Source organism: Geotrypetes seraphini, chromosome 3 (genome assembly GCF_902459505.1).
Source record: "Geotrypetes seraphini chromosome 3, aGeoSer1.1, whole genome shotgun sequence".
NCBI classification, from domain to species: domain Eukaryota; kingdom Metazoa; phylum Chordata; class Amphibia; order Gymnophiona; family Dermophiidae; genus Geotrypetes; species Geotrypetes seraphini.
In genome coordinates, this window is record NC_047086.1 from 127949512 (window position 1) to 127960414 (window position 10903).

Sequence of the window (10903 nt, forward strand, 5' to 3'; positions counted from 1 at the left end):
TGGCAAATGGCCAAAAGTTAAAGCTTGTTTTTCCTTTCTGTTTCCATCTTCTCCTTGGTAATAATGCTCCACAGCATTGCTGATCAGCTTTACATCTCCTACCTCTCATTCCCCCTCGCCCTTTGATTTTATTCTTTTCAGGATAGTGTCATTTTATTGCCTCTTCGGACCAGGGTATCCCAGGCTTGTAAATCACTACTAAAGCTTAGCACATGCCAATGGACATTAGCGTGTGTTTAGTGCCACATGGCCCAAAGATATAAAATAGCTCATGCAGCATTTAGCACACACTAAACTTTAGTAAAAGGGCTCCTAAGTTTACAATAAAAGTCAGTGATTAAAGAATTCTGTTTAAATAAATAATTTCTGACACCTCATGTAAATCCGGAGGGGGGGGGGGACCAGACTGGTCTGCATAGGGCCCCTCAATTGCTAAGGCCAGCCCTTGCCATTACCTACATGCCTTCCACTGCACTTAAAGATCTCTTGCTTTTTATTTTTAAACCCTCATTACATCCCTCTCCTTTTGCTGGCATGCTGAGCTTTTCTTCACCTACAGCAGCTGCCCAAAGCCAGCATGGAGTTACAACTAGCCCTGGCACCCTAAATCCACCTCACGTCCAGCATTTGCAGTTTTGCACTCTGGTCCGGATGCCCTAAAATTGGCATTAAAATCCTGTGGGTCACTGTGGTGCCGATAAATGATCCGATTTGAAAATGACGATTGATGCTGAAACTATTTCACATGCAAATGATTTTCGTGGAAGTCCGCCCTAATCCCATCCAATCGGTTATAGGAGAAAGTGGGCAACACATGCGCAGAATGGTTCACTTGAGACAGGCACAAATGCCCACTTGACCAAAGAAAGTTACATAGGCATTTGTGAGCATCAATCATAGCTGTGCCTTATTGTGGCACGTCATAGGCATACGTTATTGCTGGAGGGGAGGGGGCGGAGAAGTACCAGCAAACTATGCATATGCAAATACTTGTTTACAATACTGCTTTTGTGCAACATATACAAGGGGGTTCTGAAAAGTTCTTGGCCCGCAGCTCGTTCCACACCAAGTTTCACCTATAAGTAGATTCAGTAGGAATTTTGTGGCTTTTGGGATGCTCACGCTTTCCATCACAAGTGTATCAGAGTGAGATATTTATCATTCATTGATTGAACCAATGAACAAAAAATATATAGAATTTTCAGTTCGCTGGTTGGGCTGAAAACATTTCAGCATTCCTTCGTATGCTTCCCCCTTTTGAACTGTATGCTTTTAATGGATGTGCATAAGATGTGCCTTTAACACACGTGCATGAAAAACACTTATAACACACGCATATATGGCCCTCCTCCTGTATGATGATAACTGTTATTTCAATTTCATGGCAGACCTGTCAGTAACACATTTACCAGCACCTCCAAACCTGTCAGTAATTTCAGGTCATTAGAAGTCGGCGCTAAATTTTCTGCATCAACAAACGATGTTAGGGCATCAGTCGGAGTGCTCGTTTTAATATTAATGACCTCATTTTACTACAGCTCTGGGGAGTGTGTGGCACAGTGGTTAGAGCTACAGCCTTAGCACTCTGAGGCTGCAGGTTCAAATTCCATACTACTCCTTGTGACCCTGGGCAAGTCACTTAATCCCCCATTGCCCCAGGTACATTAGATAGATTGTGAGCCTGCCAGGACAGATACAGAGAAATGCTTGAGTGCCTGAATGTAAACCACGTGGAGGGGCATAATCGAAAGGGACGTCTAAGTCCGTTTACGTCCATTTCGCAAGTCGTCCAAAGTTAAGAGCCTAAGACACATTTTCGAAAGATACGTCCAACTTTTTTTTACTTTCGAAAATTGTCAAATTATACATCCTGCCGATCTGATCGTCCATCTTTATACTACATTTCTGTCCAAAACGCCTAGAACAAGCCCTGTTGGACGTGGGAGGGATCTGCAAAGTGATGGACTGTACACCCAGACATGCCACCTAAATAGTGGGGTACCTTACAGGGCACTGCTGTGAACTTCACAAAAAGGGTGCCATGGCTTCTCCTCCCTACAGCTCCCTTATAGGTCATGATGAGCCCCCCAAACCACCTCCAGAATCCTCTAGGCCCACTTATCTACCACCCCAATAGCCCTTATGGCAGCAGGAGCCACTTATATGCTAGTAAAAAAGGGTTTTGGGGGTGTATGTGCACATGTTTCAGTATCAATGCAGTGATTACAGGGGCTTATGGGCATGGGTCCTCCTCTCTATGGGTCCCTAACCCACCCCCAAGATGACTTCAGCTGCCTCTGGGCTGGACGACTAGGCTTTCCTATGCCAGGCGGCCAGGTGATGATGGTCTGGAGGCTGAAATTTAAAGTTGTGAATAACATTTTTATGGGGGGGGGGGGGTTGGTGATCACTGGGGTAGTGTGTGGGGGTCTGTTTTATGTGTTTGCAGTGCTTATCTGGTGAGTTTAGGTGGGTGTTTGTGACTTAGACCATGTTTTACATGGTCTAAGTCAGTGTTTTTCAACCTTTTTTGGGCAAAGGCACACTTGTTTCATGAAAAAAATCACGAGGCATACCACCATTAGAAAATGTTAAAAAATTTAACTCTGTGCCTATATTGACTATATATAAAGTAATTCTCTTGAATAGGAATCAAATAAACACAAATAAAGTATTTTATAATGCTGCCACCGCCAACAACACCGTTGGCGGCGGTGGCACTCAAGTGGCTAAAGAGCCGCAGTTTGCCGGCCTAGGGACAACACTGGAGGGTGGCCAGCTGTGCACCCCCTTGGGACGTAAACCTGGGGTGGGGCAGACTGCCCCCCCCCCACCCTGGTATGCCACTATCTGTACCTCACTCCCTCCCTATGACCAAAAATTCTCCTTTCTTCTATTCCCCGTGTACACAACCATCTCTTTCCCTCCCTTCCTCTCTCCAAAGTCCATGCCTTCTGTGTCCAAACACTCTTTCCCTCCCTTCCTCTCTCCCAAGTCCATTTCTTCTGTGTCCAAAAACGCATTCCCTCCCCCACCTCAGCATCTCTTTCCCTCCCTTCCTCTCTCCCAAGTTCATGCCTTGTGTCCAAAACGCACTCCCTCCCCCCTTTTGTGTTCCGTGTTTGCCTACCAGCCCATCTTTGCAACTTTCTCAGCAAAACGAAGCTCAAGCCGCGAGGCTTGTCTTCTGCTTCCTGTCTGCCCTGCCGCACACAAATAGCCGAACGGAAGTATTCTCCGACGTCAGCGCTGATGTCGGAGGGCAGGCTTTGCTTAAGCCCTCCCTCCGACGTCAGCGCTGACATCGGGGAACGCTTGCGATCGGCTATATGTTAGCTGCAGGGCAGGCAGGAACAGAAGACGAGCCTCGCGGCTCGAGATGTATTGAACTCCGCGGGTCCCCCGTCCAGCTCTCTCCTGTCCACGTGGGGCGGACCGCCCCTCTCCCTAGACTGGTGGTACTGCCCTGATGGCGGCCCTGACCGTACGGCACACCAGGCAACATCTCGCGGCACACTAGTGTGCCGCGGAACAGCGGTTGAAAAACACTGGTCTAAGTCACAACGTCCAAGTTCCGTCTAGGCTCTGTTGTTAAACTTTCGGTTATACATGCTGTACGACTAAGTTTAAGCCGGCCCACGTCTCGCCCAACTCCCGCCCTCGACACGCCTCCTGAGACACCCCGTTTAGCTTTGGACATTGAGCGGCACTATGAAGACCTAGGTCGTTTAGAAATACAAATGTCCAAAACCCGGTTTTATTATCGGTGCTTGGACGTTTTTGAGAAATGTTCGTCCAAGTGCCGACTTAGACCGGTTTTTGGACGTTTTTCTCTTTCGATTATGAGCCCCTTAAGCTATAAGTGGTATATAAATACTAAAAAGAAATAAATAAATACATTTGCATTGCAGAGTCGGAGGCTGCAACAAACCTACAGAAAAGCCCACAGTAAGCCATTATGTACATCAGTCGGTAAATTACTTCGACAGTAAACCAGTTCAAACTGGTTTAGCGTTGATCATTATAGGCATGGTGAGTTTAGAACATCTGACCCTCTGTGGGCTCCTTTTATAAACCATCGCTGCTGATTAGCGGTGCACTGAATGCAAAGAAGTCCATTCAATTCCTATGTTTTTAATCAACATTTTGCAAAATTATGGTTGTAAATGGCAAAATTCAGAATGATTTGCATACTGTGAGTGGCACAATCAGGGCTTGTGAAAGAATATCTTGTACCCTAGATTAGTGCTTCTCAATTCAGGCCTTGGGGCATACCCAGCTGATCATATTTTCAGGATATCCACAATGAGTAAAATAGGGTTACCATATGGCTCCAGAAAAAGGAGGATGGATTGAGACATCCAGGTTTTACTTCTATTGCTTTCAATGGAAGTATAACTCAGATGTCTCAGTCTGTCCTCCTTACTTCCATTGCTTTCATCGGAAGTAAAATCTGGATGTTGCGATCCATCCTCCTTTTTCTGGAGCCATATGATAACCCTAAATATGCATGAAGTAGATTTGCATTCACTGCCTTCTTGGTATGCAAATGTAACTCATGTGACTCATATTCATTGTGATAAAACCCCATTGGCTGGATGTGCTCCAAGACTGAACTGAGAAACTCTGCCCTATGTGAATTGTCAGTCTTGTGCTCCCCCCCCCACCCCATCAATCTTGTGTCTTCCAACCTGCAATCATCACCAGTATGAACCAAATAAGACCTTTTTTAAAATGTGGTTTAGCTTCTCAAGCTAGTGGACCTTAGTGCCCAGCAAATTTTAGTAAGCTTACTTTCTGCTCTTCTACTACCTCTAGAATCTTGGTGCTCTAGGCAACTGTCTAGTTTGGCTTAATGAGAGTGCCAGCCCTGAGTGAGACATTCTGTATTATAATATACTACAGTGAGTGAAAGATTAGAATACATGTCTATAAAGTCCTGTAATTTATGTGTCCTGAACAGACTACCAGACAGTAAACAGTAATAGAGCCTGAGTGCCTGTTACATAATCCCCTCCGGTCAAAACAGGATCCTGGAAAGAGATGGAACAGTACTAAAATATTTAAAAGCAAAATAAATGGGACAACGAAATGAGACATTTATACACCGCATTAGGCTGTGATATTAGTAATGCATGCTAAGGGATTGTTATTATTGTCAGCATACCAGATGTACACAGCACTATACACATAAGAGTCAGTCTTGATGATGGTGTGTGGCAAAAGCTGACAATTGTAATCCAGCTATTGTCTGGGCCTTGCTTGTGCATGGTGCACCAGAGGTACAATTGATGGTGCATTCTGGTATAATTTATGACATCACACTGAGGACTCCTTTACAAATTTATAAATTAACCATCACACAGCTAACGCCCTTCAAAGTAAAACCATACTGAGTTTTGGACCATAAGGAGAATCTGATGATTACCTAATCTAAACAAGGCAGATAGAACTTATTGAGGGGCATTTTTGATATAACATTCAAATCCAAATATGGTCATTTATGAACCAGAAAATATGGTTCAAAAATCACCCTATTTTAGATGTTTTGTGCACAGTGCATCCTTCTTTAAGGGCTACTTTCAAACAAAAAATGTTCAAGGGAAAAATGCACAAAAAAAGGCCACTGGGATGTCAGGGGACCAGCAGCCTTATTAGACTGGCCATACAGACATCCCAGTAGATCAGTGGGGTAGCCTAGGGGACACTACAGTGAACGTCACATAAAAGGTCCCTGGTATATATCACATCATAAACACATTATATTGTATGGTGAGCCCTCCAGGAACAGCAAAAAATGTACTGTACCTAACTATACCACTACAATAGCTCTTATGTCTGCAAGTTCCATCTATAAGTAGATTCAGTATAGGAATTTTGTAGTTTTGGGGATGCTCACACTTTCTATCACAAGTGTATCAGTTAGAGTGAAATATGGGCCTGGATCCCCTTCTCTACAGTCCACTGTACTGACCACTAGGCTATTGCAGGGATTGGCCATCATATCTGCAGTTGTATGTATTGTCACTTTCATCTTTTAGGAGGTGGGAGGGGGGTCAGTGACCATTGGGAGGGGTCATTCATGCCTTCATTCTTCCAATGGTTATCTTGTCAGGGCAGGCACCTTTTTAGCACTTAAGTAGTCTTGTTGAAACAGGACTAGCCCAAAACATTCTTTTTTTTTTTTTTACCTTGGATATTTTTACAATGTTTCATTATCTCAGAAAAACATCCAATTCATAAGCCTACCCTAGTCCCACCCAAAATACACCTCCAACATGCCTCCTTGAGATTTAGAATGGTCATTTTAATCTTGAAGAGCCCATTTGCATGGCAGTGTCGGAGACTGCTAGAAAGCTCATTAAAGACAGAGAGAAGCTGTTTTGATAATCCACCGCTAAAATGCATGCAGGCTAAACCTTTGGAAACCAGTTTAGCTACTGCGTTAAAGTTTTGAGAATCTGGGCCTGAGTCCCCATCTCTGTGGTTGACTACTACGCCATTGGAGTCGGCACTTACAGCATAAATAGGACCACATAAAAATCAATCCTAGCTATATGCAGTAACCCATAACCAGTTAAGTGTTGAATATCACATTTAGCCAGCTATGTGTTAGCCGACTCTGGAAATTCAGAAATTTGATGTCGATGCCTGGACATGGCCCGGCTTTGAATTTCCTGGTTTAATGCCAGTGGCTGTTAGCAAAATACTGATCGCCACCTGCTGAATATTGGTATCTTTATAATCTGCCTTCAATTAGACAGATCACAATAATAATAAAAAATAATTATAACTGCATTAAACACATACATACTTCACCTCTCCAATCTATACTAACCACCTCAAGTATCTGACCTAGGTGCTGGAAGTATATCAACCAGGTTAAGCCCTGAGGTCAGAGGGGACACTACGGATAGTTAGTGAAGGGCTGACAAGCGAATATTACTCAAAAATGAAGGCTTCAGTAATCTCAGTGACTGGGGTGCTACTATGAAATAATCTGACAGGGTAATTTTGGATACTCTCTTGACAGAGATTTAAAAGGTGACTTTATTTATAGAAGCCTTTTCTTGAAAGCTGCTCACTTTAATAATACTGTTGGATAGGATTACCAGAAGTCTGGATTTACCCGGACATGTCCTCTCTTTAAGACGACATGTCCGGACGGCTTGGGAGTTGTGCCCCATTCTGCCCCAACCCCGCCCCGCAGCCCTGCAACCCAGTGACGTCAGTGCGTCACACCTGCGCATGTGCAGGTGGCCTCCCGACGCAGCTCCAAGCAAGAGAGCAGGTTGAGGGGGCAGGGCTGCAGGGTGGAGCTGGGTTGGTGCCAGGTAAAAGTGGGCAGGCCTGGGGTGTGGCCATAGGTCCAGATTTTACATGAGTAAAATCTGGTAACCTTACTGTGGGAGAATTTTTTAATATTTGTATGGTTTTTAAAAACTGTATGTATCTTGTGAACCGCTTGGGTTTAAGCGGGGTATAAGTTTTTAAATAAATAAATAATTAGAAGGAAAGGGAAGGAGAAATAGACTCCTACCAGGTGCTCTCTAGGCATTCAGTTATAGAAATGTCTCCAGAATGCTGTTTTCCACACAATAAAATGGCAAAAAAACAGTGTGACAAGGCAGTGGCTGCTGCCAGAAGGATGCTAGGCTGTATAAAGAGAGGCGTAGCCAGTAGAAGGAAGAAGGTGTTGATGCCCCTGTACAGGTCATTGGTAAGGCCCCACTTGGAGTATTGTGTTCAGTTTTGGAGACCGTATCTGGCGAAGGACGTAAGAAGACTTGAAGCGGTCCAGAGGAGGGCAACGAAAATGATAGGAGGCTTGCGCCAGAAGACTTATGAGGAGAGACTGGAAGCCCTGAATATGTATACCCTAGAGCAGGGGTGCCCAACACGTCGATCGCGATCCCGGGCTCTGTGATAGACTCGTGTTGCCGTCCCGATCTACCGGGCCTATCAGCCTTCCTCTCCCCGACGTCAAAGACGCCGACGCCGGGCATTAGGCTGTTTTTGTCATTTCGGGGGGGGGGGGGGGAGCGTGGCAGCGGCAGCAGCAGCCTGAAAAAGAAATCATCCTGGCCGGGGTCGGTGTCATGTTCCGGAGCTTCTACAGCCTTCCTATCTCCCTCTCCCTTCTACCTGCTTCCGGCCACACCCCCTGCTCCGCGGCTCTCTTCGGCAACTCAGCAGCAGCGATCGACACAAGCTTCTGACATCGGGGCCTACCCTCTGTGAGTCCCGCTTGTTTCAACTTCCTTTTTCCATAAAGGCGGGACTCGTAGAGGGAGGGCCTCGATTTTGGCAGCCTGTCTTGATCACCGCTGCTGACGAGTTGCTGAAGAGAGCCGCGGAGCAGGGGGTGTTGCCGGGTGCAGGTAGAAGGGAGAGGGCCAGATGCAGGACTCGTGGGTGAGGGAGGGGAAGAGAGAGAGAAAGAAAGAGAGAGGGGAGGGAAACAAAAGGAAATATTTCATACTGGGCTGGGCCTGAGTGGAGGGAGGGTGGAAAATTCTGGCTACAGGGTGCAGTAACAAAGGAAAAGGGGGGAAAGCAGAAAATGGAGATAGTGACACAAAGAAGAGAAAGGGTAAGCAGGACCTACTGAATAAGGATAGAGATACAGAGGGGACATGAAGAGGAGGTGAAATAGAGACATAGAAGTAATGCTGAAAAAGTGGGGGGGGGGAGATAAAGACATTGAAAGGGCAAATGGTGAACATGGGGTAAAGACAAGGACAGAGACAAATGAAGATTCTGAAAAAGTGGTGAGATAGGGATATAGGTGAGGTGGACACAAAGAAGGGTGATGCTGGAAAATAGGTGGAATGGTAATTCTGACAGACACAGAAGGGAAATGCTGGATCAAGGAGAGATGGGGCTCAGGCTGGATGGAATGAGGAGAAATGCCTTGTTGGTCCGGAACTTCCTCTCCTACGTCAGAATTGACGTCAGGGAGCGGAATGCTGGTCAGCGCGACGCTTCTGCAGGGAAAGCTTGGGACGGCGGTGGCTTGGGGGCTGTTCCCCGATGGCGGTGGCAGCAAACCGAGTGGCTTGGGGGAGGGCACAGAAAAAGAAAGAAAGGGGGCAGACAGGGAGGCAGAAAGAAGGGGGAACAGGGAGACAGAAAGAAGGGGGAACAGGGAGACAGAAAGAAAAAGTTGGGGGAGAGAATGAGGTCTGGAGGAGAGGAAACATACAGGAGGCTGAAAGAAAGGAAGAAAGATTGGATGCACAGTCAGAAGAAGAAAGTGCAACCAGAGACTCATGAAATCACCAAACAGCAAAGGTAGGAAAAATGATTTTATTTTCAATTTAGTGATCAAAATGTGTCTGTTTTGAGAATTTATATCTGCTGTCTATATTTTGCACTATGGCTCCCTTTTACTAAACCACAATAGCGTTTTTTAGCGCAGGGAGCCTATGAGCATTGAGAGCAGCGCGAGGCATTCAGCGTAACTCCCTGTGCTAAAACCTACTATTGTGGTTTAGTAAAAAGGGAGGGGGTGTATTTGTCTATTTTTGTATTTTGTTACTGAGGTGACATTGCATAGAGTCATCTGCTGTGACCTCTTTGAAAAAACCCGGAATATGAATAATTAACATTTTCTCTGCCTTTCAGTGTGCTTTGTGTTTTTTTTTTAAATTTTATTGTTGGTAGATCATTTTGACTTAGTCATTATAAAAGTAGCTCGCAAGCCCATAAAGTGTGGGCACCCCTGCCCTAGAGGAAAGGAGAGACAGGGGAGATATGATTCATACGTTCAAATACTTGAAGGGTATTAACGTAGAACATAATCTTTTCCAAAGAAAGGAAAATGGTAAAACCAGAGGACATAATTTGAGGTTGAGGGGTGGTAGATTCAAAGGCAATGTTAGGAAATTCTACTTTACTGAGAGTGGTGGATGCCTGGAATGCGCTCCCGAGAGAGGTAGTGGAGAGTAAAACTGTGACTGAGTTCAAAGAAGCGTGGGATGAACAAAGAGGATCTAGAATCAGAAAATAATATTAAAAATTGAACTAAGGCCAGTACTGGGCAGACTTGCACGGTCTGTGTCTGTATATGGCCATTTGGTGGAGGATGGGCTGGGGAGGGCTTCAATGGCTGGGAGGGTGTAGATGTGCTGGAGTAGATTTTAACAGAGATTTCGGCAGTAGGAACCCGAGCACAGTACCGGGTAGAGCTTTGGATTTTTGCCCAGAAATAGCTAAGAAGAAAAAATTTTAAAAAATTTAAATTGAATCAGGTTGGGCAGACTGGATGGACCATTCGGATCTTTATCTGCCATCATCTACCATGTTACTATATATGTTACTATGTTACTTCCCCGGGGTACAATAGTCAAGACAGCTTGTACTGGGAGAAATCTTGTGGGTACTTTTACCCATGGAGTTTGTACCAATAATCAAATTATTGACTCTCCCCCAGGCAAGATCATGCACAGAGATTACACCTTCACATAATTTTAGTACCTATAAATCCCTATGTTTTGATATTTCTGCCCCAGGGCATTGTTTTGACCCTCAGCATGCAAAAGTATGTGCAGTTTATTCGTTCAGAGCCAGGGCAATAAACACAATCCTGAAATCCATGGGTAAGAATAGCCTTACTGGGTCAGATCAATGATCCCATCTAGCTCAGTAGCCCATCCTCACGGTCACCAGTACCTTGCCAAAACCCAAAGAGCTGCAACATTCCATGCTACCAATCCAGGGCAAAATGCTGCACCATCCAGGACAGGACAGGACTTTATTTCTCTTTTACATTCTCCACTTTTACCCTAAAATCTTTTTTTTCCCAAATGCTTCTTTTGCAACATGCCCAGCTTTGGTGCTTTGCATGAATCGGTGTGCTTGAAGCTCTGATGGTAGCCAGTACAGGAACTGCATGATCTTC